Raw genomic sequence first — 26,231 nt, forward strand, 5'->3', positions numbered from 1 at the left:
GGGCGGGGGGTGGTGCTCCGACCCCTCCCTCGGGGAGGTGGATGGGGTGTCCCTCTCATCGGCCATATCCAGTGGGAAGCTCTGCAATGACAGTGACCATCAGCCAGCCCTGCTTGGAGTTTTCTGAGCTGGGCCTGCTCAGTATGGCTGTTGCTTCTGCCTACTCAAACTTTTGCTCCCAGAACCAACAGAGACGTGTGTCTGCTCAGACACCTACCCGGGAGAATGGAGACCCACCTGAGGGTGTGAGGTCAGCCTGGGCGGCTGGTGTTGCCTGCCCTGTCCTCATCCCACCCAGCCTGCTTTCCCCTGGGATGTGGATACAACCGGCCCACAGACTTCTGACCCCACATCCGCCTCGGTTTGCTTGAGGCAGACACACCCCAAGAAACCCCCATCCACACACACAGGCAAAGGACCGAGTGTTTCCGGGTGGCATGGGAGAGGTGGCCTGGCCCGGCCTGGGGCTCCCTGTGTTACCTTTCTGTTTCTCTGGGCAAAGGGCCAGAGGCCTCTCGGCGGGGGCCCTGAGCCAGCGTCCACAGGGTTCCCACACACTCTGCCTGGGAGCTCTCCTGAGGCCCCGGCCTCTGGGCAGGGGCAAACAGCAGAACATCTTGGCAGCAAGTGATCTGGCTGGGGCGCCTCTCCACTCTGGAGGCCTGGATACCTGTGTTCCGGGTTCTGTTGTTTTATGTTGCCAGGAAGTGACATCATTTCCTGGGGTTTGTGCTGAGGTCCCTTCCCCAAAGCTCCCCAAGAAATCTCTTGGTTTCTGACTGCTGAACCCCCCCGAGGCCATGTGCAGGCACACAGACGCCCACACAGCCCACCCTACATCCTTGGGGAGCCCTGGATGCAGCCAGGGCCTGAGCTCGGAGGACCCCGCTGCTCTCAGACCAGACCCCTTTTTCTCATAAGTCATGTGGCCCTGGACAAGCATATGCCCCTCAGGGTTTCCCCAGTCTCTCCATCTGCAGAGTGTGGATCACTCTCCCATCTGCCTCCTAGGTCTGCCGGCCTATGATCACCTCCGTGCCTTTCAACCTTGGGCTGATATGTCTCGGAGCTTGTGCACTGAGACTTCCAAAAGAAGAATTCGATATAGGGCTGACATACCACCGAATGGGGCAGAACATGGCCTGGATGGGTTCTGGACCTAGGAAAAGGCAGTCGTCTCGCCTTCCTGATATTTCAAGATCCCACCCCACCCCCACACTGTGGGAGATCTTGAGGTAAGATTCAGACCTCTCCCCTCCAATATAGAACAACCTTCGTCACCCTCCTGTTCCACTGAGATTCTGGCTCAAGTGTCCCACCTCAGTCTCTAGGGGAGATCAAGGCTTCCCCTATGATGCCTCCCAGGCTTCTCTCTTTTACTCTCATCCCCTTGGGTCATTTCCCCCCTTGCAGGGTGAATGGGCCTCTCATTGTTTCAAACCTTGAGATTGATTCATGCAAATTCTGTGAAATCTTATCATTTATTTCCTCTCTCCTTTTTCAGTCTCTCTCTCTAGATGTGTCTGTTTCTTATCCTTTCTAAATTCAGTCTATTAATTTTTCCCTCTCTCTCTGTCTCTCTTGTGTATGCATGCCTATGAATATATGTATGCATGTCTATTGTTAGCCTAGGTTTAAGTTTTAGGTTTTAGTTTTCAGTGAGATAAAGGATTGGGATTGGAGTCGCTGTGAGGGGAAGGGATAGGGGTGATGCTCTTGTTTCTGGTTCACTGAGTGATGTGAGTTCTTAGTCTCTTTTTCATATGAACCCCTCCTCATAGACACCACTTGCAAATAGTCTCTCATATTCAGTTTGCTACCTTTTAATTTGTGAATGCTTAGCTTTTTTTTGTTGCAAAGCTGTTCAATTGCATAGAAGCCCCTGGTGTTCTTTGGTTTTCTGTTTCCCTTACTTGAAGAGACCCATTTTTGCTTCCCACACCAAATGTTAAGGAGCCTAAGGCACATGCTTATTTCAAGGAGTTTCAAACCTCCCTTGTGGCTCATCCGGTAAAGAGTCCACCTGCAAGGCGGGAGACCTGGGTTCGATTCCCGGGTTGGGAAATCCCCTGGAGAAGGGAAAAGCTACCCGCTCCAGTATTCTGGCCTGGAGAATCCAATGGCCTGTATAGTCCATAGGGTTGCAAAAAGTCAGACAAAACTGAGCGACTTTCACTTTCACTCAGAACTTCTAGCTTTGGGTTGACGTGTTTCACTGATTTTGTGGTGCTATGAGAACAAAAGGCAATGTGATTCTTCAGATGCAGCCATCCAGTTTTGCCATGGCCCTTTCTTGAAGAGGCTTTTGTGTTCCCTTTTGCGTATACTCCCCTCCTTTGTAGTGGGTGAATTGACCATAGAAGCTTGGGTTTATTTCTTGGACTCTCAACTCTGTTGTATGGATCTGGATGCGTGTGTATGTTTGTGTGCCCAACACCACACTGTCCAGATGATCCTAGTGTAGCAGTCTAGTTGGCTATCAGGCATCCTGGTAGACCCATATCAGGCCTTCTTTCCTTAGACTGTACAGACAATATAGGCTCCTTTGTGTTTTCATACCCATTTTGGAGTTCCTTGGTTTAGTGCCCTGTGAACATTGCATGGCAACTTGAGAGGAAGAGCACGGACCCTCTGGATTGCCTTCGGGGATGTGACACCATTTTACCAATAGGAATCCTTCCAACCCATGAGCTCAGCTTATTTTCCATCGGATCATGTGGATATCATCTTCTTTCATCCATCTCTTGCAGTTTTCTGAGACCGGGTCCTTCCCTCCTGGGTTAGATGGACTCCTGGGTATTTCCTCCTAGTGTAAGTCATTGTCAATGGGGTTGATACTTTCCTTCTCATTGTAAGAGTTTGTGGTGAGCATTGGAAATGCAAACGATTTCCCCCCCTTCCTCTCTGTCCATCTCTCTGAGCCACCAGGTAGAACAGGCGTAGTCAGGGTCACACGGGACTCAGGGAGTGCAGCTAGACTGTGTTTCTCAGGCCCTCAGTGCTGGGCATCATTCGGTATACTCTCCATGAACCTTCCTTGGTCTGGTGTCCCTTCAGCCCTCTCCCTAGTTTTAATAACCTTGCTTGTGTTCTTTGTCTCTTTGGAGACACATCCTTTATCAGCTGTGTGTTTGCAAGTATTTGTCTGCCAGTGTGTGACGTATCCTTTGCTTTTTCTCGTAAGGTCTTTACCAGAGTGGAGACCTTTGATTTTGCACAGTCCACAGTATTGCCTTTTTGTGCATTGCCTTTCTGTATTGTTTCTGAAGACTCCAAGCTCATGTCTAGCCTCTGCTCGATTTTCTGCTGGATTTGTGAGATGTTTGGCATGGAAAATATGTCTCAGAAAAATTTGAAACGAATTTGGTGTAAGGTGTCAAGTTTCCATCCTCATTCATGTCATCCCCTCTGGTTTTCAATTCATCGCTCCTGAACTCCTTTGGAGACCTTGTGGGAAGTTTGGTTGCCTTTCAGTTTGAATTTCTGCTCTTGAATAGATTCACCCAGTTCTGCCAGCAGGGACACGGTAAAGGGTGAGTGAGGGGCAGCCTGCCCTCCCAGCACTGACCACACTGTGTGGTGAGTGTTGCTCTCCCCTCTGGGAGCCCCAGGCCACAGGCATCCCAGTGAGTAGCCAGCTCTGTTCGCAGCTGAAAGGAGTTAGTCTCTCAGGAGCCTCTGTGAGGTTGCCTTTGGGTCTCCCAGGGTGGGAGTTTACAGTGACAGGACCCATTGCACTGCAAGTGAAGTGAGAACCCATATGACATCCGCCACTGCTCCTAAAGAGATGCACCTGAGGCCCCTTGAAGGTCCTGCACAGAGAGCTCTTTAGTGGACATGCTGGAAACTCTGTTTCCTCGTGGGCTGCCCAGGGCAGGCTCTCACCAGTCCAGACACAGACCACGGTGATGACCGGCTCTGCTCTCTCCAAAGGGTTTTCATTGGTGTGTACCCTCATCTGAGCAGTCAGGCCATGTGTACTGCCTCTCCTTGCAACTTCTAGGCCAGGGCTCCTAGGCTAGAACTCTCAGGTCTAACTTGCAGAACTAGGCTACACGGGCCAAGTGCATTGCCTGTCCTCGCAACTTCACAGCTCTCTTCTCTTCTTTACTGCACATTGATTTTCAAGAGTGTGTTTGGGCCACAAGGATGTTGGGTCTTTCTCTAGCCTTATCTCATGAAGTTGAGACAACCTCATTGTTTCTGGTTGTTCCTGTGCTCTGTTTTTCCCATTCTCTTTCCTGGCTTCTTTTGGTGACTTTGTTTGTGCCTGAGGAAGAGCTCAGCATTTCTCTTCTGCCTGAGACATCACACAACAGTAATGCCCACCTGGAGATTAGTTGCCAAAAGGGCCTCGTTTTGCAGATGACATCTTGAAATCACCTGCACTGCCGTTTCTGATACACAAAGGCTGCCCTAAAGGAAATAAAAAACAAGTCCCAAGTCTAGTCTTAAAATATGTGGGCTGTCTAATGAAACCACCTTTTCTATGATTTCATTGATAGGCATTAACTGGAGACATCCAGAATATGGGAAGACACTGAGATATGAGAGAATTAAAGGTTGTCAGGGGCAAGGGAGGAACAGGGAGTGCTTGAGGTGAATACAGGATTTGCAGGGGGTGAGGGAGGGTTGGCTGTGGAGAATGAAAGAGTCCCAAACTAGAAAGTGGTGATGGTTGCAGAGGATTGTGAAGGTCCTTAATGCTCCAGAAGTGTACCACCTAACATCAATTTTATTGATTAAAAATGTAAGGAAAAAATACACCAATCTGTGACAAACAAAATATAAATCAAGAAAATAAAATACAGAAAACCTGAATGAAAAGAAGCTCAGGGGAAGCGAATTCAATCTCCACTGGGTAGAAAGTGAGTTGATGGCATCCACGGGTGGCAGAGAGGGATGGAGGATGCAAAGCCAAACCCTCCCCTGGACACGGTGTTTCCAGAAATGGAAATTTGGAAAGGGCTCTGGGTCTCTGTCCAGAGCAGGGGTCCATTCTCCTTGCAGAGGTGGGTCAATCATCGTGGGCATCTGGGTCTTGGGCAGAAGCCAGGGCAGGCTCTCCCTTCAGAGGTGTTCTCTTATCCCCTGACTCAGGTTCTCCTGCCAAAATCCGAGCACGGGCAGGCAGAAGCGAACATGGAGGTGGAGGTGGAGGTTCTCCCCCGGGGATTGGAGCATTGGTGCCTGGGCCTGAGGGTCCTGCTTGCACAGAGATCTGATCCTCCCAGTGTGCCGGCCAATACCCAGTTGGCCTGGTGTCTATGGGAAGGCATGTCTCAGGTCTCGATCTCCTCTCAGTGGATCCCTGAGTCCTGGACATGTAGCAACCACCTCTGTAGAGACAGGGCTGGGAAGTGGAGCCTGGTTGAACCTGGGGGCTGGTGCTGGAGCTGTGAGAGAAGAAAAGGTTACCCACAGGCCTGCCTTTGCCCTTTGCCTCTCTGGAGACAATTCTACCCTGAGCTTTTGAGACAATTCTCAGTTTAGGAAGTCACAATAGGATGTCGTCCTGCCTGCAGTCCACCAAGCAGAAGGTCTGAGGCCAGCCTTTGCTCCAGGTCCAGCACCAGCTTTGGGGGACTCGTCCTGTGTAGCTCAGGACTCCTTCCCCACACACTCACATGCACCAGCACCTCCTCACCTCTGTGCTCACCGTGCTGGGCTCCTGGTCCTCCTGCTGCCTCAGAGGCAGAGGTTCTCAGTGCTCTGGGTCGGACCCGGGTGTGCTGAGCTCCGTGGCAGCCTGAGACTGGGCCGCCGGGTGTGTCTTGGGTGGTGAAGGGGCAGCAGGCCTTCCCTGCTTCCTCTTCAGTGCCAGTTGGGCTGAACCCTCTGTGGGCTCGCTCACCTGGAGGCGGCACTAGGCCTCAAGGGCGGGGGGTGGTGCTCCGACCCCTCCCTCGGGGAGGTGGATGGGGTGTCCCTCTCATCGGCCATATCCAGTGGGAAGCTCTGCAATGACAGTGACCATCAGCCAGCCCTGCTTGGAGTTTTCTGAGCTGGGCCTGGTCAGTATGGCTGTTGCTTCTGCCTACTCAAACTTTTGCTCCCAGAACCAACAGAGACGTGTGTCTGCTCAGACACCTACCCGGGAGAATGGAGACCCACCTGAGGGTGTGAGGTCAGCCTGGGCGGCTGGTGTTGCCTGCCCTGTCCTCATCCCACCCAGCCTGCTTTCCCCTGGGATGTGGATACAACCGGCCCACAGACTTCTGACCCCACATCCGCCTCGGTTTGCTTGAGGCAGACACACCCCAAGAAACCCCCATCCACACACACAGGCAAAGGACCGAGTGTTTCCGGGTGGCATGGGAGAGGTGGCCTGGCCCGGCCTGGGGCTCCCTGTGTTACCTTTCTGTTTCTCTGGGCAAAGGGCCAGAGGCCTCTCGGCGGGGGCCCTGAGCCAGCGTCCACAGGGTTCCCACACACTCTGCCTGGGAGCTCTCCTGAGGCCCCGGCCTCTGGGCAGGGGCAAACAGCAGAACATCTTGGCAGCAAGTGATCTGGCTGGGGCTCCTCTCCACTCTGGAGGCCTGGATACCTGTGTTCCGGGTTCTGTTGTTTTATGTTGCCAGGAAGTGACATCATTTCCTGGGGTTTGTGCTGAGGTCCCTTCCCCAAAGCTCCCCAAGAAATCTCTTGGTTTCTGACTGCTGAACCCCCCCGAGGCCATGTGCAGGCACACAGACGCCCACACAGCCCACCCTACATCCTTGGGGAGCCCTGGATGCAGCCAGGGCCTGAGCTCGGAGGACCCCGCTGCTCTCAGACCAGACCCCTTTTTCTCATAAGTCATGTGGCCCTGGACAAGCATATGCCCCTCAGGGTTTCCCCAGTCTCTCCATCTGCAGAGTGTGGATCACTCTCCCATCTGCCTCCTAGGTCTGCCGGCCTATGATCACCTCCGTGCCTTTCAACCTTGGGCTGATATGTCTCGGAGCTTGTGCACTGAGACTTCCAAAAGAAGAATTCGATATAGGGCTGACATACCACCGAATGGGGCAGAACATGGCCTGGATGGGTTCTGGACCTAGGAAAAGGCAGTCGTCTCGCCTTCCTGATATTTCAAGATCCCACCCCACCCCCACACTGTGGGAGATCTTGAGGTAAGATTCAGACCTCTCCCCTCCAATATAGAACAACCTTCGTCACCCTCCTGTTCCACTGAGATTCTGGCTCAAGTGTCCCACCTCAGTCTCTAGGGGAGATCAAGGCTTCCCCTATGATGCCTCCCAGGCTTCTCTCTTTTACTCTCATCCCCTTGGGTCATTTCCCCCCTTGCAGGGTGAATGGGCCTCTCATTGTTTCAAACCTTGAGATTGATTCATGCAAATTCTGTGAAATCTTATCATTTATTTCCTCTCTCCTTTTTCAGTCTCTCTCTCTAGATGTGTCTGTTTCTTATCCTTTCTAAATTCAGTCTATTAATTTTTCCCTCTCTCTCTGTCTCTCTTGTGTATGCATGCCTATGAATATATGTATGCATGTCTATTGTTAGCCTAGGTTTAAGTTTTAGGTTTTAGTTTTCAGTGAGATAAAGGATTGGGATTGGAGTCGCTGTGAGGGGAAGGGATAGGGGTGATGCTCTTGTTTCTGGTTCACTGAGTGATGTGAGTTCTTAGTCTCTTTTTCATATGAACCCCTCCTCATAGACACCACTTGCAAATAGTCTCTCATATTCAGGTTGCTACCTTTTAATTTGTGAATGCTTAGCTTTTTTTTGTTGCAAAGCTGTTCAATTGCATAGAAGCCCCTGGTGTTCTTTGGTTTTCTGTTTCCCTTACTTGAAGAGACCCATTTTTGCTTCCCACACCAAATGTTAAGGAGCCTAAGGCACATGCTTATTTCAAGGAGTTTCAAACCTCCCTTGTGGCTCATCCGGTAAAGAGTCCACCTGCAAGGCGGGAGACCTGGGTTCGATTCCCGGGTTGGGAAATCCCCTGGAGAAGGGAAAAGCTACCCGCTCCAGTATTCTGGCCTGGAGAATCCAATGGCCTGTATAGTCCATAGGGTTGCAAAAAGTCAGACAAAACTGAGCGACTTTCACTTTCACTCAGAACTTCTAGCTTTGGGTTGACGTGTTTCACTGATTTTGTGGTGCTATGAGAACAAAAGGCAATGTGATTCTTCAGATGCAGCCATCCAGTTTTGCCATGGCCCTTTCTTGAAGAGGCTTTTGTGTTCCCTTTTGCGTATACTCCCCTCCTTTGTAGTGGGTGAATTGACCATAGAAGCTTGGGTTTATTTCTTGGACTCTCAACTCTGTTGTATGGATCTGGATGCGTGTGTATGTTTGTGTGCCCAACACCACACTGTCCAGATGATCCTAGTGTAGCAGTCTAGTTGGCTATCAGGCATCCTGGTAGACCCATATCAGGCCTTCTTTCCTTAGACTGTACAGACAATATAGGCTCCTTTGTGTTTTCATACCCATTTTGGAGTTCCTTGGTTTAGTGCCCTGTGAACATTGCATGGCAACTTGAGAGGAAGAGCACGGACCCTCTGGATTGCCTTCGGGGATGTGACACCATTTTACCAATAGGAATCCTTCCAACCCATGAGCTCAGCTTATTTTCCATCGGATCATGTGGATATCATCTTCTTTCATCCATCTCTTGCAGTTTTCTGAGACCGGGTCCTTCCCTCCTGGGTTAGATGGACTCCTGGGTATTTCCTCCTAGTGTAAGTCATTGTCAATGGGGTTGATACTTTCCTTCTCATTCTAAGAGTTTGTGGTGAGCATTGGAAATGCAAACGATTTTCCCCCCTTCCTCTCTGTCCATCTCTCTGAGCCACCAGGTAGAACAGGCGTAGTCAGGGTCACACGGGACTCAGGGAGTGCAGCTAGACTGTGTTTCTCAGGCCCTCAGTGCTGGGCATCATTCGGTATACTCTCCATGAACCTTCCTTGGTCTGGTGTCCCTTCAGACCTCTCCCTAGTTTTAATAACCTTGCTTGTGTTCTTTGTCTCTTTGGAGACACATCCTTTATCAGCTGTGTGTTTGCAAGTATTTGTCTGCCAGTGTGTGACGTATCCTTTGCTTTTTCTCGTAAGGTCTTTACCAGAGTGGAGACCTTTGATTTTGCACAGTCCACAGTATTGCCTTTTTGTGCATTGCCTTTCTGTATTGTTTCTGAAGACTCCAAGCTCATGTCTAGCCTCTGCTCGATTTTCTGCTGGATTTGTGAGATGTTTGGCATGGAAAATATGTCTCAGAAAAATTTGAAACGAATTTGGTGTAAGGTGTCAAGTTTCCATCCTCATTCATGTCATCCCCTCTGGTTTTCAATTCATCGCTCCTGAACTCCTTTGGAGACCTTGTGGGAAGTTTGGTTGCCTTTCAGTTTGAATTTCTGCTCTTGAATAGATTCACCCAGTTCTGCCAGCAGGGACACGGTAAAGGGTGAGTGAGGGGCAGCCTGCCCTCCCAGCACTGACCACACTGTGTGGTGAGTGTTGCTCTCCCCTCTGGGAGCCCCAGGCCACAGGCATCCCAGTGAGTAGCCAGCTCTGTTCGCAGCTGAAAGGAGTTAGTCTCTCAGGAGCCTCTGTGAGGTTGCCTTTGGGTCTCCCAGGGTGGGAGTTTACAGTGACAGGACCCATTGCACTGCAAGTGAAGTGAGAACCCATATGACATCCGCCACTGCTCCTAAAGAGATGCACCTGAGGCCCCTTGAAGGTCCTGCACAGAGAGCTCTTTAGTGGACATGCTGGAAACTCTGTTTCCTCGTGGGCTGCCCAGGGCAGGCTCTCACCAGTCCAGACACAGACCACGGTGATGACCGGCTCTGCTCTCTCCAAAGGGTTTTCATTGGTGTGTACCCTCATCTGAGCAGTCAGGCCATGTGTACTGCCTCTCCTTGCAACTTCTAGGCCAGGGCTCCTAGGCTAGAACTCTCAGGTCTAACTTGCAGAACTAGGCTACACGGGCCAAGTGCATTGCCTGTCCTCGCAACTTCACAGCTCTCTTCTCTTCTTTACTGCACATTGATTTTCAAGAGTGTGTTTGGGCCACAAGGATGTTGGGTCTTTCTCTAGCCTTATCTCATGAAGTTGAGACAACCTCATTGTTTCTGGTTGTTCCTGTGCTCTGTTTTTCCCATTCTCTTTCCTGGCTTCTTTTGGTGACTTTGTTTGTGCCTGAGGAAGAGCTCAGCATTTCTCTTCTGCCTGAGACATCACACAACAGTAATGCCCACCTGGAGATTAGTTGCCAAAAGGGCCTCGTTTTGCAGATGACATCTTGAAATCACCTGCACTGCCGTTTCTGATACACAAAGGCTGCCCTAAAGGAAATAAAAAACAAGTCCCAAGTCTAGTCTTAAAATATGTGGGCTGTCTAATGAAACCACCTTTTCTATGATTTCATTGATAGGCATTAACTGGAGACATCCAGAATATGGGAAGACACTGAGATATGAGAGAATTAAAGGTTGTCAGGGGCAAGGGAGGAACAGGGAGTGCTTGAGGTGAATACAGGATTTGCAGGGGGTGAGGGAGGGTTGGTTGTGGAGAATGAAAGAGTCCCAAACTAGAAAGTGGTGATGGTTGCAGAGGATTGTGAAGGTCCTTAATGCTCCAGAAGTGTACCACCTAACATCAATTTTATTGATTAAAAATGTAAGGAAAAAATACACCAATCTGTGACAAACAAAATATAAATCAAGAAAATAAAATACAGAAAACCTGAATGAAAAGAAGCTCAGGGGAAGCGAATTCAATCTCCACTGGGTAGAAAGTGAGTTGATGGCATCCACGGGTGGCAGAGAGGGATGGAGGATGCAAAGCCAAACCCTCCCCTGGACACGGTGTTTCCAGAAATGGAAATTTGGAAAGGGCTCTGGGTCTCTGTCCAGAGCAGGGGTCCATTCTCCTTGCAGAGGTGGGTCAATCATCGTGGGCATCTGGGTCTTGGGCAGAAGCCAGGGCAGGCTCTCCCTTCAGAGGTGTTCTCTTATCCCCTGACTCAGGTTCTCCTGCCAAAATCCGAGCACGGGCAGGCAGAAGCGAACATGGAGGTGGAGGTGGAGGTTCTCCCCCGGGGATTGGAGCATTGGTGCCTGGGCCTGAGGGTCCTGCTTGCACAGAGATCTGATCCTCCCAGTGTGCCGGCCAATACCCAGTTGGCCTGGTGTCTATGGGAAGGCATGTCTCAGGTCTCGATCTCCTCTCAGTGGATCCCTGAGTCCTGGACATGTAGCAACCACCTCTGTAGAGACAGGGCTGGGAAGTGGAGCCTGGTTGAACCTGGGGGCTGGTGCTGGAGCTGTGAGAGAAGAAAAGGTTACCCACAGGCCTGCCTTTGCCCTTTGCCTCTCTGGAGACAATTCTACCCTGAGCTTTTGAGACAATTCTCAGTTTAGGAAGTCACAATAGGATGTCGTCCTGCCTGCAGTCCACCAAGCAGAAGGTCTGAGGCCAGCCTTTGCTCCAGGTCCAGCACCAGCTTTGGGGGACTCCTCCTGTGTAGCTCAGGACTCCTTCCCCACACACTCACATGCACCAGCACCTCCTCACCTCTGTGCTCACCGTGCTGGGCTCCTGGTCCTCCTGCTGCCTCAGAGGCAGAGGTTCTCAGTGCTCTGGGTCGGACCCAGGTGTGCTGAGCTCCGTGGCAGCCTGAGACTGGGCCGCCGGGTGTGTCTTGGGTGGTGAAGGGGCAGCAGGCCTTCCCTGCTTCCTCTTCATTCCCAGTTGGGCTGAACCCTCTGTGGGCTCGCTCACCTGGAGGCGGCACTAGGCCTCAAGGGCGGGGGGTGGTGCTCCGACCCCTCCCTCGGGGAGGTGGATGGGGTGTCCCTCTCATCGGCCATATCCAGTGGGAAGCTCTGCAATGACAGTGACCATCAGCCAGCCCTGCTTGGAGTTTTCTGAGCTGGGCCTGGTCAGTATGGCTGTTGCTTCTGCCTACTCAAACTTTTGCTCCCAGAACCAACAGAGACGTGTGTCTGCTCAGACACCTACCCGGGAGAATGGAGACCCACCTGAGGGTGTGAGGTCAGCCTGGGCGGCTGGTGTTGCCTGCCCTGTCCTCATCCCACCCAGCCTGCTTTCCCCTGGGATGTGGATACAACCGGCCCACAGACTTCTGACCCCACATCCGCCTCGGTTTGCTTGAGGCAGACACACCCCAAGAAACCCCCATCCACACACACAGGCAAAGGACCGAGTGTTTCCGGGTGGCATGGGAGAGGTGGCCTGGCCTGGCCTGGGGCTCCCTGTGTTACCTTTCTGTTTCTCTGGGCAAAGGGCCAGAGGCCTCTCGGCGGGGGCCCTGAGCCAGCGTCCACAGGGTTCCCACACACTCTGCCTGGGAGCTCTCCTGAGGCCCCGGCCTCTGGGCAGGGGCAAACAGCAGAACATCTTGGCAGCAAGTGATCTGGCTGGGGCTCCTCTCCACTCTGGAGGCCTGGATACCTGTGTTCCGGGTTCTGTTGTTTTATGTTGCCAGGAAGTGACATCATTTCCTGGGGTTTGTGCTGAGGTCCCTTCCCCAAAGCTCCCCAAGAAATCTCTTGGTTTCTGACTGCTGAACCCCCCCGAGGCCATGTGCAGGCACACAGACGCCCACACAGCCCACCCTACATCCTTGGGGAGCCCTGGATGCAGCCAGGGCCTGAGCTCGGAGGACCCCGCTGCTCTCAGACCAGACCCCTTTTTCTCATAAGTCATGTGGCCCTGGACAAGCATATGCCCCTCAGGGTTTCCCCAGTCTCTCCATCTGCAGAGTGTGGATCACTCTCCCATCTGCCTCCTAGGTCTGTCGGCCTATGATCACCTCCGTGCCTTTCAACCTTGGGCTGATATGTCTCGGAGCTTGTGCACTGAGACTTCCAAAAGAAGAATTCGATATAGGGCTGACATACCACCGAATGGGGCAGAACATGGCCTGGATGGGTTCTGGACCTAGGAAAAGGCAGTCGTCTCGCCTTCCTGATATTTCAAGATCCCACCCCACCCCCACACTGTGGGAGATCTTGAGGTAAGATTCAGACCTCTCCCCTCCAATATAGAACAACCTTCGTCACCCTCCTGTTCCACTGAGATTCTGGCTCAAGTGTCCCACCTCAGTCTCTAGGGGAGATCAAGGCTTCCCCTATGATGCCTCCCAGGCTTCTCTCTTTTACTCTCATCCCCTTGGGTCATTTCCCCCCTTGCAGGGTGAATGGGCCTCTCATTGTTTCAAACCTTGAGATTGATTCATGCAAATTCTGTGAAATCTTATCATTTATTTCCTCTCTCCTTTTTCAGTCTCTCTCTCTAGATGTGTCTGTTTCTTATCCTTTCTAAATTCAGTCTATTAATTTTTCCCTCTCTCTCTGTCTCTCTTGTGTATGCATGCCTATGAATATATGTATGCATGTCTATTGTTAGCCTAGGTTTAAGTTTTAGGTTTTAGTTTTCAGTGAGATAAAGGATTGGGATTGGAGTCGCTGTGAGGGGAAGGGATAGGGGTGATGCTCTTGTTTCTGGTTCACTGAGTGATGTGAGTTCTTAGTCTCTTTTTCATATGAACCCCTCCTCATAGACACCACTTGCAAATAGTCTCTCATATTCAGGTTGCTACCTTTTAATTTGTGAATGCTTAGCTTTTTTTTGTTGCAAAGCTGTTCAATTGCATAGAAGCCCCTGGTGTTCTTTGGTTTTCTGTTTCCCTTACTTGAAGAGACCCATTTTTGCTTCCCACACCAAATGTTAAGGAGCCTAAGGCACATGCTTATTTCAAGGAGTTTCAAACCTCCCTTGTGGCTCATCCGGTAAAGAGTCCACCTGCAAGGCGGGAGACCTGGGTTCGATTCCCGGGTTGGGAAATCCCCTGGAGAAGGGAAAAGCTACCCGCTCCAGTATTCTGGCCTGGAGAATCCAATGGCCTGTATAGTCCATAGGGTTGCAAAAAGTCAGACAAAACTGAGCGACTTTCACTTTCACTCAGAACTTCTAGCTTTGGGTTGACGTGTTTCACTGATTTTGTGGTGCTATGAGAACAAAAGGCAATGTGATTCTTCAGATGCAGCCATCCAGTTTTGCCATGGCCCTTTCTTGAAGAGGCTTTTGTGTTCCCTTTTGCGTATACTCCCCTCCTTTGTAGTGGGTGAATTGACCATAGAAGCTTGGGTTTATTTCTTGGACTCTCAACTCTGTTGTATGGATCTGGATGCGTGTGTATGTTTGTGTGCCCAACACCACACTGTCCAGATGATCCTAGTGTAGCAGTCTAGTTGGCTATCAGGCATCCTGGTAGACCCATATCAGGCCTTCTTTCCTTAGACTGTACAGACAATATAGGCTCCTTTGTGTTTTCATACCCATTTTGGAGTTCCTTGGTTTAGTGCCCTGTGAACATTGCATGGCAACTTGAGAGGAAGAGCACGGACCCTCTGGATTGCCTTCGGGGATGTGACACCATTTTACCAATAGGAATCCTTCCAACCCATGAGCTCAGCTTATTTTCCATCGGATCATGTGGATATCATCTTCTTTCATCCATCTCTTGCAGTTTTCTGAGACCGGGTCCTTCCCTCCTGGGTTAGATGGACTCCTGGGTATTTCCTCCTAGTGTAAGTCATTGTCAATGGGGTTGATACTTTCCTTCTCATTGTAAGAGTTTGTGGTGAGCATTGGAAATGCAAACGATTTTCCCCCCTTCCTCTCTGTCCATCTCTCTGAGCCACCAGGTAGAACAGGCGTAGTCAGGGTCACACGGGACTCAGGGAGTGCAGCTAGACTGTGTTTCTCAGGCCCTCAGTGCTGGGCATCATTCGGTATACTCTCCATGAACCTTCCTTGGTCTGGTGTCCCTTCAGACCTCTCCCTAGTTTTAATAACCTTGCTTGTGTTCTTTGTCTCTTTGGAGACACATCCTTTATCAGCTGTGTGTTTGCAAGTATTTGTCTGCCAGTGTGTGACGTATCCTTTGCTTTTTCTCGTAAGGTCTTTACCAGAGTGGAGACCTTTGATTTTGCACAGTCCACAGTATTGCCTTTTTGTGCATTGCCTTTCTGTATTGTTTCTGAAGACTCCAAGCTCATGTCTAGCCTCTGCTCGATTTTCTGCTGGATTTGTGAGATGTTTGGCATGGAAAATATGTCTCAGAAAAATTTGAAACGAATTTGGTGTAAGGTGTCAAGTTTCCATCCTCATTCATGTCATCCCCTCTGGTTTTCAATTCATCGCTCCTGAACTCCTTTGGAGACCTTGTGGGAAGTTTGGTTGCCTTTCAGTTTGAATTTCTGCTCTTGAATAGATTCACCCAGTTCTGCCAGCAGGGACACGGTAAAGGGTGAGTGAGGGGCAGCCTGCCCTCCCAGCACTGACCACACTGTGTGGTGAGTGTTGCTCTCCCCTCTGGGAGCCCCAGGCCACAGGCATCCCAGTGAGTAGCCAGCTCTGTTCGCAGCTGAAAGGAGTTAGTCTCTCAGGAGCCTCTGTGAGGTTGCCTTTGGGTCTCCCAGGGTGGGAGTTTACAGTGACAGGACCCATTGCACTGCAAGTGAAGTGAGAACCCATATGACATCCGCCACTGCTCCTAAAGAGATGCACCTGAGGCCCCTTGAAGGTCCTGCACAGAGAGCTCTTTAGTGGACATGCTGGAAACTCTGTTTCCTCGTGGGCTGCCCAGGGCAGGCTCTCACCAGTCCAGACACAGACCACGGTGATGACCGGCTCTGCTCTCTCCAAAGGGTTTTCATTGGTGTGTACCCTCATCTGAGCAGTCAGGCCATGTGTACTGCCTCTCCTTGCAACTTCTAGGCCAGGGCTCCTAGGCTAGAACTCTCAGGTCTAACTTGCAGAACTAGGCTACACGGGCCAAGTGCATTGCCTGTCCTCGCAACTTCACAGCTCTCTTCTCTTCTTTACTGCACATTGATTTTCAAGAGTGTGTTTGGGCCACAAGGATGTTGGGTCTTTCTCTAGCCTTATCTCATGAAGTTGAGACAACCTCATTGTTTCTGGTTGTTCCTGTGCTCTGTTTTTCCCATTCTCTTTCCTGGCTTCTTTTGGTGACTTTGTTTGTGCCTGAGGAAGAGCTCAGCATTTCTCTTCTGCCTGAGACATCACACAACAGTAATGCCCACCTGGAGATTAGTTGCCAAAAGGGCCTCGTTTTGCAGATGACATCTTGAAATCACCTGCACTGCCGTTTCTGATACACAAAGGCTGCCCTAAAGGAAATAAAAAACAAGTCCCAAGTCTAGTCTTAAAATATGTGGGCTGTCTAATGAAACCACCTTTTCTATGATTTCATTGATAGGCATTAACTGGAGACATCCAGAATATGGGAAGACACTGAGATATGAGAGAATTAAAGGTTGTCAGGGGCAAGGGAGGAACAGGGAGTGCTTGAGGTGAATACAGGATTTGCAGGGGGTGAGGGAGGGTTGGTTGTGGAGAATGAAAGAGTCCCAAACTAGAAAGTGGTGATGGTTGCAGAGGATTGTGAAGGTCCTTAATGCTCCAGAAGTGTACCACCTAACATCAATTTTATTGATTAAAAATGTAAGGAAAAAATACACCAATCTGTGACAAACAAAATATAAATCAAGAAAATAAAATACAGAAAACCTGAATGAAAAGAAGCTCAGGGGAAGCGAATTCAATCTCCACTGGGTAGAAAGTGAGTTGATGGCATCCACGGGTGGCAGAGAGGGATGGAGGATGCAAAGCCAAACCCTCCCCTGGACACGGTGTTTCCAGAAATGGAAATTTGGAAAGGGCTCTGGGTCTCTGTCCAGAGCAGGGGTCCATTCTCCTTGCAGAGGTGGGTCAATCATCGTGGGCATCTGGGTCTTGGGCAGAAGCCAGGGCAGGCTCTCCCTTCAGAGGTGTTCTCTTATCCCCTGACTCAGGTTCTCCTGCCAAAATCCGAGCACGGGCAGGCAGAAGCGAACATGGAGGTGGAGGTGGAGGTTCTCCCCCGGGGATTGGAGCATTGGTGCCTGGGCCTGAGGGTCCTGCTTGCACAGAGATCTGATCCTCCCAGTGTGCCGGCCAATACCCAGTTGGCCTGGTGTCTATGGGAAGGCATGTCTCAGGTCTCGATCTCCTCTCAGTGGATCCCTGAGTCCTGGACATGTAGCAACCACCTCTGTAGAGACAGGGCTGGGAAGTGGAGCCTGGTTGAACCTGGGGGCTGGTGCTGGAGCTGTGAGAGAAGAAAAGGTTACCCACAGGCCTGCCTTTGCCCTTTGCCTCTCTGGAGACAATTCTACCCTGAGCTTTTGAGACAATTCTCAGTTTAGGAAGTCACAATAGGATGTCGTCCTGCCTGCAGTCCACCAAGCAGAAGGTCTGAGGCCAGCCTTTGCTCCAGGTCCAGCACCAGCTTTGGGGGACTCCTCCTGTGTAGCTCAGGACTCCTTCCCCACACACTCACATGCACCAGCACCTCCTCACCTCTGTGCTCACCGTGCTGGGCTCCTGGTCCTCCTGCTGCCTCAGAGGCAGAGGTTCTCAGTGCTCTGGGTCGGACCCAGGTGTGCTGAGCTCCGTGGCAGCCTGAGACTGGGCCGCCGGGTGTGTCTTGGGTGGTGAAGGGGCAGCAGGCCTTCCCTGCTTCCTCTCCATTCCCAGTTGGGCTGAACCCTCTGTGGGCTCGCTCACCTGGAGGCGGCACTAGGCCTCAAGGGCGGGGGGTGGTGCTCCGACCCCTCCCTCGGGGAGGTGGATGGGGTGTCCCTCTCATCGGCCATATCCAGTGGGAAGCTCTGCAATGACAGTGACCATCAGCCAGCCCTGCTTGGAGTTTTCTGAGCTGGGCCTGGTCAGTATGGCTGTTGCTTCTGCCTACTCAAACTTTTGCTCCCAGAACCAACAGAGACGTGTGTCTGCTCAGACACCTACCCGGGAGAATGGAGACCCACCTGAGGGTGTGAGGTCAGCCTGGGCGGCTGGTGTTGCCTGCCCTGTCCTCATCCCACCCAGCCTGCTTTCCCCTGGGATGTGGATACAACCGGCCCACAGACTTCTGACCCCACATCCGCCTCGGTTTGCTTGAGGCAGACACACCCCAGGAAACCCCCATCCACACACACAGGCAAAGGACCGAGTGTTTCCGGGTGGCATGGGAGAGGTGGCCTGGCCCGGCCTGGGGCTCCCTGTGTTACCTTTCTGTTTCTCTGGGCAAAGGGCCAGAGGCCTCTCGGCGGGGGCCCTGAGCCAGCGTCCACAGGGTTCCCACACACTCTGCCTGGGAGCTCTCCTGAGGCCCCGGCCTCTGGGCAGGGGCAAACAGCAGAACATCTTGGCAGCAAGTGATCTGGCTGGGGCTCCTCTCCACTCTGGAGGCCTGGATACCTGTGTTCCGGGTTCTGTTGTTTTATGTTGCCAGGAAGTGACATCATTTCCTGGGGTTTGTGCTGAGGTCCCTTCCCCAAAGCTCCCCAAGAAATCTCTTGGTTTCTGACTGCTGAACCCCCCCGAGGCCATGTGCAGGCACACAGACGCCCACACAGCCCACCCTACATCCTTGGGGAGCCCTGGATGCAGCCAGGGCCTGAGCTCGGAGGACCCCGCTGCTCTCAGACCAGACCCCTTTTTCTCATAAGTCATGTGGCCCTGGACAAGCATATGCCCCTCAGGGTTTCCCCAGTCTCTCCATCTGCAGAGTGTGGATCACTCTCCCATCTGCCTCCTAGGTCTGTCGGCCTATGATCACCTCCGTGCCTTTCAACCTTGGGCTGATATGTCTCGGAGCTTGTGCACTGAGACTTCCAAAAGAAGAATTCGATATAGGGCTGACATACCACCGAATGGGGCAGAACATGGCCTGGATGGGTTCTGGACCTAGGAAAAGGCAGTCGTCTCGCCTTCCTGATATTTCAAGATCCCACCCCACCCCCACACTGTGGGAGATCTTGAGGTAAGATTCAGACCTCTCCCCTCCAATATAGAACAACCTTCGTCACCCTCCTGTTCCACTGAGATTCTGGCTCAAGTGTCCCACCTCAGTCTCTAGGGGAGATCAAGGCTTCCCCTATGATGCCTCCCAGGCTTCTCTCTTTTACTCTCATCCCCTTGGGTCATTTCCCCCCTTGCAGGGTGAATGGGCCTCTCATTGTTTCAAACCTTGAGATTGATTCATGCAAATTCTGTGAAATCTTATCATTTATTTCCTCTCTCCTTTTTCAGTCTCTCTCTCTAGATGTGTCTGTTTCTTATCCTTTCTAAATTCAGTCTATTAATTTTTCCCTCTCTCTCTGTCTCTCTTGTGTATGCATGCCTATGAATATATGTATGCATGTCTATTGTTAGCCTAGGTTTAAGTTTTAGGTTTTAGTTTTCAGTGAGATAAAGGATTGGGATTGGAGTCGCTGTGAGGGGAAGGGATAGGGGTGATGCTCTTGTTTCTGGTTCACTGAGTGATGTGAGTTCTTAGTCTCTTTTTCATATGAACCCCTCCTCATAGACACCACTTGCAAATAGTCTCTCATATTCAGGTTGCTACCTTTTAATTTGTGAATGCTTAGCTTTTTTTTGTTGCAAAGCTGTTCAATTGCATAGAAGCCCCTGGTGTTCTTTGGTTTTCTGTTTCCCTTACTTGAAGAGACCCATTTTTGCTTCCCACACCAAATGTTAAGGAGCCTAAGGCACATGCTTATTTCAAGGAGTTTCAAACCTCCCTTGTGGCTCATCCGGTAAAGAGTCCACCTGCAAGGCGGGAGACCTGGGTTCGATTCCCGGGTTGGGAAATCCCCTGGAGAAGGGAAAAGCTACCCGCTCCAGTATTCTGGCCTGGAGAATCCAATGGCCTGTATAGTCCATAGGGTTGCAAAAAGTCAGACAAAACTGAGCGACTTTCACTTTCACTCAGAACTTCTAGCTTTGGGTTGACGTGTTTCACTGATTTTGTGGTGCTATGAGAACAAAAGGCAATGTGATTCTTCAGATGCAGCCATCCAGTTTTGCCATGGCCCTTTCTTGAAGAGGCTTTTGTGTTCCCTTTTGCGTATACTCCCCTCCTTTGTAGTGGGTGAATTGACCATAGAAGCTTGGGTTTATTTCTTGGACTCTCAACTCTGTTGTATGGATCTGGATGCGTGTGTATGTTTGTGTGCCCAACACCACACTGTCCAGATGATCCTAGTGTAGCAGTCTAGTTGGCTATCAGGCATCCTGGTAGACCCATATCAGGCCTTCTTTCCTTAGACTGTACAGACAATATAGGCTCCTTTGTGTTTTCATACCCATTTTGGAGTTCCTTGGTTTAGTGCCCTGTGAACATTGCATGGCAACTTGAGAGGAAGAGCACGGACCCTCTGGATTGCCTTCGGGGATGTGACACCATTTTACCAATAGGAATCCTTCCAACCCATGAGCTCAGCTTATTTTCCATCGGATCATGTGGATATCATCTTCTTTCATCCATCTCTTGCAGTTTTCTGAGACCGGGTCCTTCCCTCCTGGGTTAGATGGACTCCTGGGTATTTCCTCCTAGTGTAAGTCATTGTCAATGGGGTTGATACTTTCCTTCTCATTGTAAGAGTTTGTGGTGAGCATTGGAAATGCAAACGATTTTCCCCCCTTCCTCTCTGTCCATCTCTCTGAGCCACCAGGTAGAACAGGCGTAGTCAGGGTCACACGGGACTCAGGGAGTGCAGCTAGACTGTGTTTCTCAGGCCCTCAGTGCTGGGCATCATTCGGTATACTCTCCATGAACCTTCCTTGGTCTGGTGTCCCTTCAGACCTCTCCCTAGTTTTAATAACCTTGCTTGTGTTCTTTGTCTCTTTGGAGACACATCCTTTATCAGCTGTGTGTTTGCAAGTATTTGTCTGCCAGTGTGTGACGTATCCTTTGCTTTTTCTCGTAAGGTCTTTACCAGAGTGGAGACCTTTGATTTTGCACAGTCCACAGTATTGCCTTTTTGTGCATTGCCTTTCTGTATTGTTTCTGAAGACTCCAAGCTCATGTCTAGCCTCTGCTCGATTTTCTGCTGGATTTGTGAGATGTTTGGCATGGAAAATATGTCTCAGAAAAATTTGAAACGAATTTGGTGTAAGGTGTCAAGTTTCCATCCTCATTCATGTCATCCCCTCTGGTTTTCAATTCATCGCTCCTGAACTCCTTTGGAGACCTTGTGGGAAGTTTGGTTGCCTTTCAGTTTGAATTTCTGCTCTTGAATAGATTCACCCAGTTCTGCCAGCAGGGACACGGTAAAGGGTGAGTGAGGGGCAGCCTGCCCTCCCAGCACTGACCACACTGTGTGGTGAGTGTTGCTCTCCCCTCTGGGAGCCCCAGGCCACAGGCATCCCAGTGAGTAGCCAGCTCTGTTCGCAGCTGAAAGGAGTTAGTCTCTCAGGAGCCTCTGTGAGGTTGCCTTTGGGTCTCCCAGGGTGGGAGTTTACAGTGACAGGACCCATTGCACTGCAAGTGAAGTGAGAACCCATATGACATCCGCCACTGCTCCTAAAGAGATGCACCTGAGGCCCCTTGAAGGTCCTGCACAGAGAGCTCTTTAGTGGACATGCTGGAAACTCTGTTTCCTCGTGGGCTGCCCAGGGCAGGCTCTCACCAGTCCAGACACAGACCACGGTGATGACCGGCTCTGCTCTCTCCAAAGGGTTTTCATTGGTGTGTACCCTCATCTGAGCAGTCAGGCCATGTGTACTGCCTCTCCTTGCAACTTCTAGGCCAGGGCTCCTAGGCTAGAACTCTCAGGTCTAACTTGCAGAACTAGGCTACACGGGCCAAGTGCATTGCCTGTCCTCGCAACTTCACAGCTCTCTTCTCTTCTTTACTGCACATTGATTTTCAAGAGTGTGTTTGGGCCACAAGGATGTTGGGTCTTTCTCTAGCCTTATCTCATGAAGTTGAGACAACCTCATTGTTTCTGGTTGTTCCTGTGCTCTGTTTTTCCCATTCTCTTTCCTGGCTTCTTTTGGTGACTTTGTTTGTGCCTGAGGAAGAGCTCAGCATTTCTCTTCTGCCTGAGACATCACACAACAGTAATGCCCACCTGGAGATTAGTTGCCAAAAGGGCCTCGTTTTGCAGATGACATCTTGAAATCACCTGCACTGCCGTTTCTGATACACAAAGGCTGCCCTAAAGGAAATAAAAAACAAGTCCCAAGTCTAGTCTTAAAATATGTGGGCTGTCTAATGAAACCACCTTTTCTATGATTTCATTGATAGGCATTAACTGGAGACATCCAGAATATGGGAAGACACTGAGATATGAGAGAATTAAAGGTTGTCAGGGGCAAGGGAGGAACAGGGAGTGCTTGAGGTGAATACAGGATTTGCAGGGGGTGAGGGAGGGTTGGTTGTGGAGAATGAAAGAGTCCCAAACTAGAAAGTGGTGATGGTTGCAGAGGATTGTGAAGGTCCTTAATGCTCCAGAAGTGTACCACCTAACATCAATTTTATTGATTAAAAATGTAAGGAAAAAATACACCAATCTGTGACAAACAAAATATAAATCAAGAAAATAAAATACAGAAAACCTGAATGAAAAGAAGCTCAGGGGAAGCGAATTCAATCTCCACTGGGTAGAAAGTGAGTTGATGGCATCCACGGGTGGCAGAGAGGGATGGAGGATGCAAAGCCAAACCCTCCCCTGGACACGGTGTTTCCAGAAATGGAAATTTGGAAAGGGCTCTGGGTCTCTGTCCAGAGCAGGGGTCCATTCTCCTTGCAGAGGTGGGTCAATCATCGTGGGCATCTGGGTCTTGGGCAGAAGCCAGGGCAGGCTCTCCCTTCAGAGGTGTTCTCTTATCCCCTGACTCAGGTTCTCCTGCCAAAATCCGAGCACGGGCAGGCAGAAGCGAACATGGAGGTGGAGGTGGAGGTTCTCCCCCGGGGATTGGAGCATTGGTGCCTGGGCCTGAGGGTCCTGCTTGCACAGAGATCTGATCCTCCCAGTGTGCCGGCCAATACCCAGTTGGCCTGGTGTCTATGGGAAGGCATGTCTCAGGTCTCGATCTCCTCTCAGTGGATCCCTGAGTCCTGGACATGTAGCAACCACCTCTGTAGAGACAGGGCTGGGAAGTGGAGCCTGGTTGAACCTGGGGGCTGGTGCTGGAGCTGTGAGAGAAGAAAAGGTTACCCACAGGCCTGCCTTTGCCCTTTGCCTCTCTGGAGACAATTCTACCCTGAGCTTTTGAGACAATTCTCAGTTTAGGAAGTCACAATAGGATGTCGTCCTGCCTGCAGTCCACCAAGCAGAAGGTCTGAGGCCAGCCTTTGCTCCAGGTCCAGCACCAGCTTTGGGGGACTCCTCCTGTGTAGCTCAGGACTCCTTCCCCACACACTCACATGCACCAGCACCTCCTCACCTCTGTGCTCACCGTGCTGGGCTCCTGGTCCTCCTGCTGCCTCAGAGGCAGAGGTTCTCAGTGCTCTGGGTCGGACCCAGGTGTGCTGAGCTCCGTGGCAGCCTGAGACTGGGCCGCCGGGTGTGTCTTGGGTGGTGAAGGGGCAGCAGGCCTTCCCTGCTTCCTCTCCATTCCCAGTTGGGCTGAACCCTCTGTGGGCTCGCTCACCTGGAGGCGGCACTAGGCCTCAAGGGCGGGGGGTGGTGCTCCGACCCCTCCCTCGGGGAGGTGGATGGGGTGTCCCTCTCATCGGCCATATCCAGTGGGAAGCTCTGCAATGACAGTGACCATCAGCCAGCCCTGCTTGGAGTTTTCTGAGCTGGGCCTGGTCAGTATGGCTGTTGCTTCTGCCTACTCAAACTTTTGCTCCCAGAACCAACAGAGACGTGTGTCTGCTCAGACACCTACCCGGGAGAATGGAGACCCACCTGAGGGTGTGAGGTCAGCCTGGGCGGCTGGTGTTGCCTGCCCTGTCCTCATCCCACCCAGCCTGCTTTCCCCTGGGATGTGGATACAACCGGCCCACAGACTTCTGACCCCACATCCGCCTCGGTTTGCTTGAGGCAGACACACCCCAGGAAACCCCCATCCACACACACAGGCAAAGGACCGAGTGTTTCCGGGTGGCATGGGAGAGGTGGCCTGGCCCGGCCTGGGGCTCCCTGTGTTACCTTTCTGTTTCTCTGGGCAAAGGGCCAGAGGCCTCTCGGCGGGGGCCCTGAGCCAGCGTCCACAGGGTTCCCACACACTCTGCCTGGGAGCTCTCCTGAGGCCCCGGCCTCTGGGCAGGGGCAAACAGCAGAACATCTTGGCAGCAAGTGATCTGGCTGGGGCTCCTCTCCACTCTGGAGGCCTGGATACCTGTGTTCCGGGTTCTGTTGTTTTATGTTGCCAGGAAGTGACATCATTTCCTGGGGTTTGTGCTGAGGTCCCTTCCCCAAAGCTCCCCAAGAAATCTCTTGGTTTCTGACTGCTGAACCCCCCCGAGGCCATGTGCCGGCACACAGACGCCCACACAGCCCACCCTACATCCTTGGGGAGCCCTGGATGCAGCCAGGGCCTGAGCTCGGAGGACCCCGCTGCTCTCAGACCAGACCCCTTTTTCTCATAAGTCATGTGGCCCTGGACAAGCATATGCCCCTCAGGGTTTCCCCAGTCTCTCCATCTGCAGAGTGTGGATCACTCTCCCATCTGCCTCCTAGGTCTGTCGGCCTATGATCACCTCCGTGCCTTTCAACCTTGGGCTGATATGTCTCGGAGCTTGTGCACTGAGACTTCCAAAAGAAGAATTCGATATAGGGCTGACATACCACCGAATGGGGCAGAACATGGCCTGGATGGGTTCTGGACCTAGGAAAAGGCAGTCGTCTCGCCTTCCTGATATTTCAAGATCCCACCCCACCCCCACACTGTGGGAGATCTTGAGGTAAGATTCAGACCTCTCCCCTCCAATATAGAACAACCTTCGTCACCCTCCTGTTCCACTGAGATTCTGGCTCAAGTGTCCCACCTCAGTCTCTAGGGGAGATCAAGGCTTCCCCTATGATGCCTCCCAGGCTTCTCTCTTTTACTCTCATCCCCTTGGGTCATTTCCCCCCTTGCAGGGTGAATGGGCCTCTCATTGTTTCAAACCTTGAGATTGATTCATGCAAATTCTGTGAAATCTTATCATTTATTTCCTCTCTCCTTTTTCAGTCTCTCTCTCTAGATGTGTCTGTTTCTTATCCTTTCTAAATTCAGTCTATGAATTTTTCCCTCTCTCTCTGTCTCTCTTGTGTATGCATGCCTATGAATATATGTATGCATGTCTATTGTTAGCCTAGGTTTAAGTTTTAGGTTTTAGTTTTCAGTGAGATAAAGGATTGGGATTGGAGTCGCTGTGAGGGGAAGGGATAGGGGTGATGCTCTTGTTTCTGGTTCACTGAGTGATGTGAGTTCTTAGTCTCTTTTTCATATGAACCCCTCCTCATAGACACCACTTGCAAATAGTCTCTCATATTCAGGTTGCTACCTTTTAATTTGTGAATGCTTAGCTTTTTTTTGTTGCAAAGCTGTTCAATTGCATAGAAGCCCCTGGTGTTCTTTGGTTTTCTGTTTCCCTTACTTGAAGAGACCCATTTTTGCTTCCCACACCAAATGTTAAGGAGCCTAAGGCACATGCTTATTTCAAGGAGTTTCAAACCTCCCTTGTGGCTCATCCGGTAAAGAGTCCACCTGCAAGGCGGGAGACCTGGGTTCGATTCCCGGGTTGGGAAATCCCCTGGAGAAGGGAAAAGCTACCCGCTCCAGTATTCTGGCCTGGAGAATCCAATGGCCTGTATAGTCCATAGGGTTGCAAAAAGTCAGACAAAACTGAGCGACTTTCACTTTCACTCAGAACTTCTAGCTTTGGGTTGACGTGTTTCACTGATTTTGTGGTGCTATGAGAACAAAAGGCAATGTGATTCTTCAGATGCAGCCATCCAGTTTTGCCATGGCCCTTTCTTGAAGAGGCTTTTGTGTTCCCTTTTGCGTATACTCCCCTCCTTTGTAGTGGGTGAATTGACCATAGAAGCTTGGGTTTATTTCTTGGACTCTCAACTCTGTTGTATGGATCTGGATGCGTGTGTATGTTTGTGTGCCCAACACCACACTGTCCAGATGATCCTAGTGTAGCAGTCTAGTTGGCTATCAGGCATCCTGGTAGACCCATATCAGGCCTTCTTTCCTTAGACTGTACAGACAATATAGGCTCCTTTGTGTTTTCATACCCATTTTGGAGTTCCTTGGTTTAGTGCCCTGTGAACATTGCATGGCAACTTGAGAGGAAGAGCACGGACCCTCTGGATTGCCTTCGGGGATGTGACACCATTTTACCAATAGGAATCCTTCCAACCCATGAGCTCAGCTTATTTTCCATCGGATCATGTGGATA

This window comes from Giraffa tippelskirchi, chromosome 9, assembly GCF_054371585.1.
Source record: "Giraffa tippelskirchi isolate mGirTip1 chromosome 9, T2T-mGirTip1v1.2.pri, whole genome shotgun sequence".
NCBI classification, from domain to species: Eukaryota; Metazoa; Chordata; class Mammalia; order Artiodactyla; family Giraffidae; genus Giraffa; species Giraffa tippelskirchi.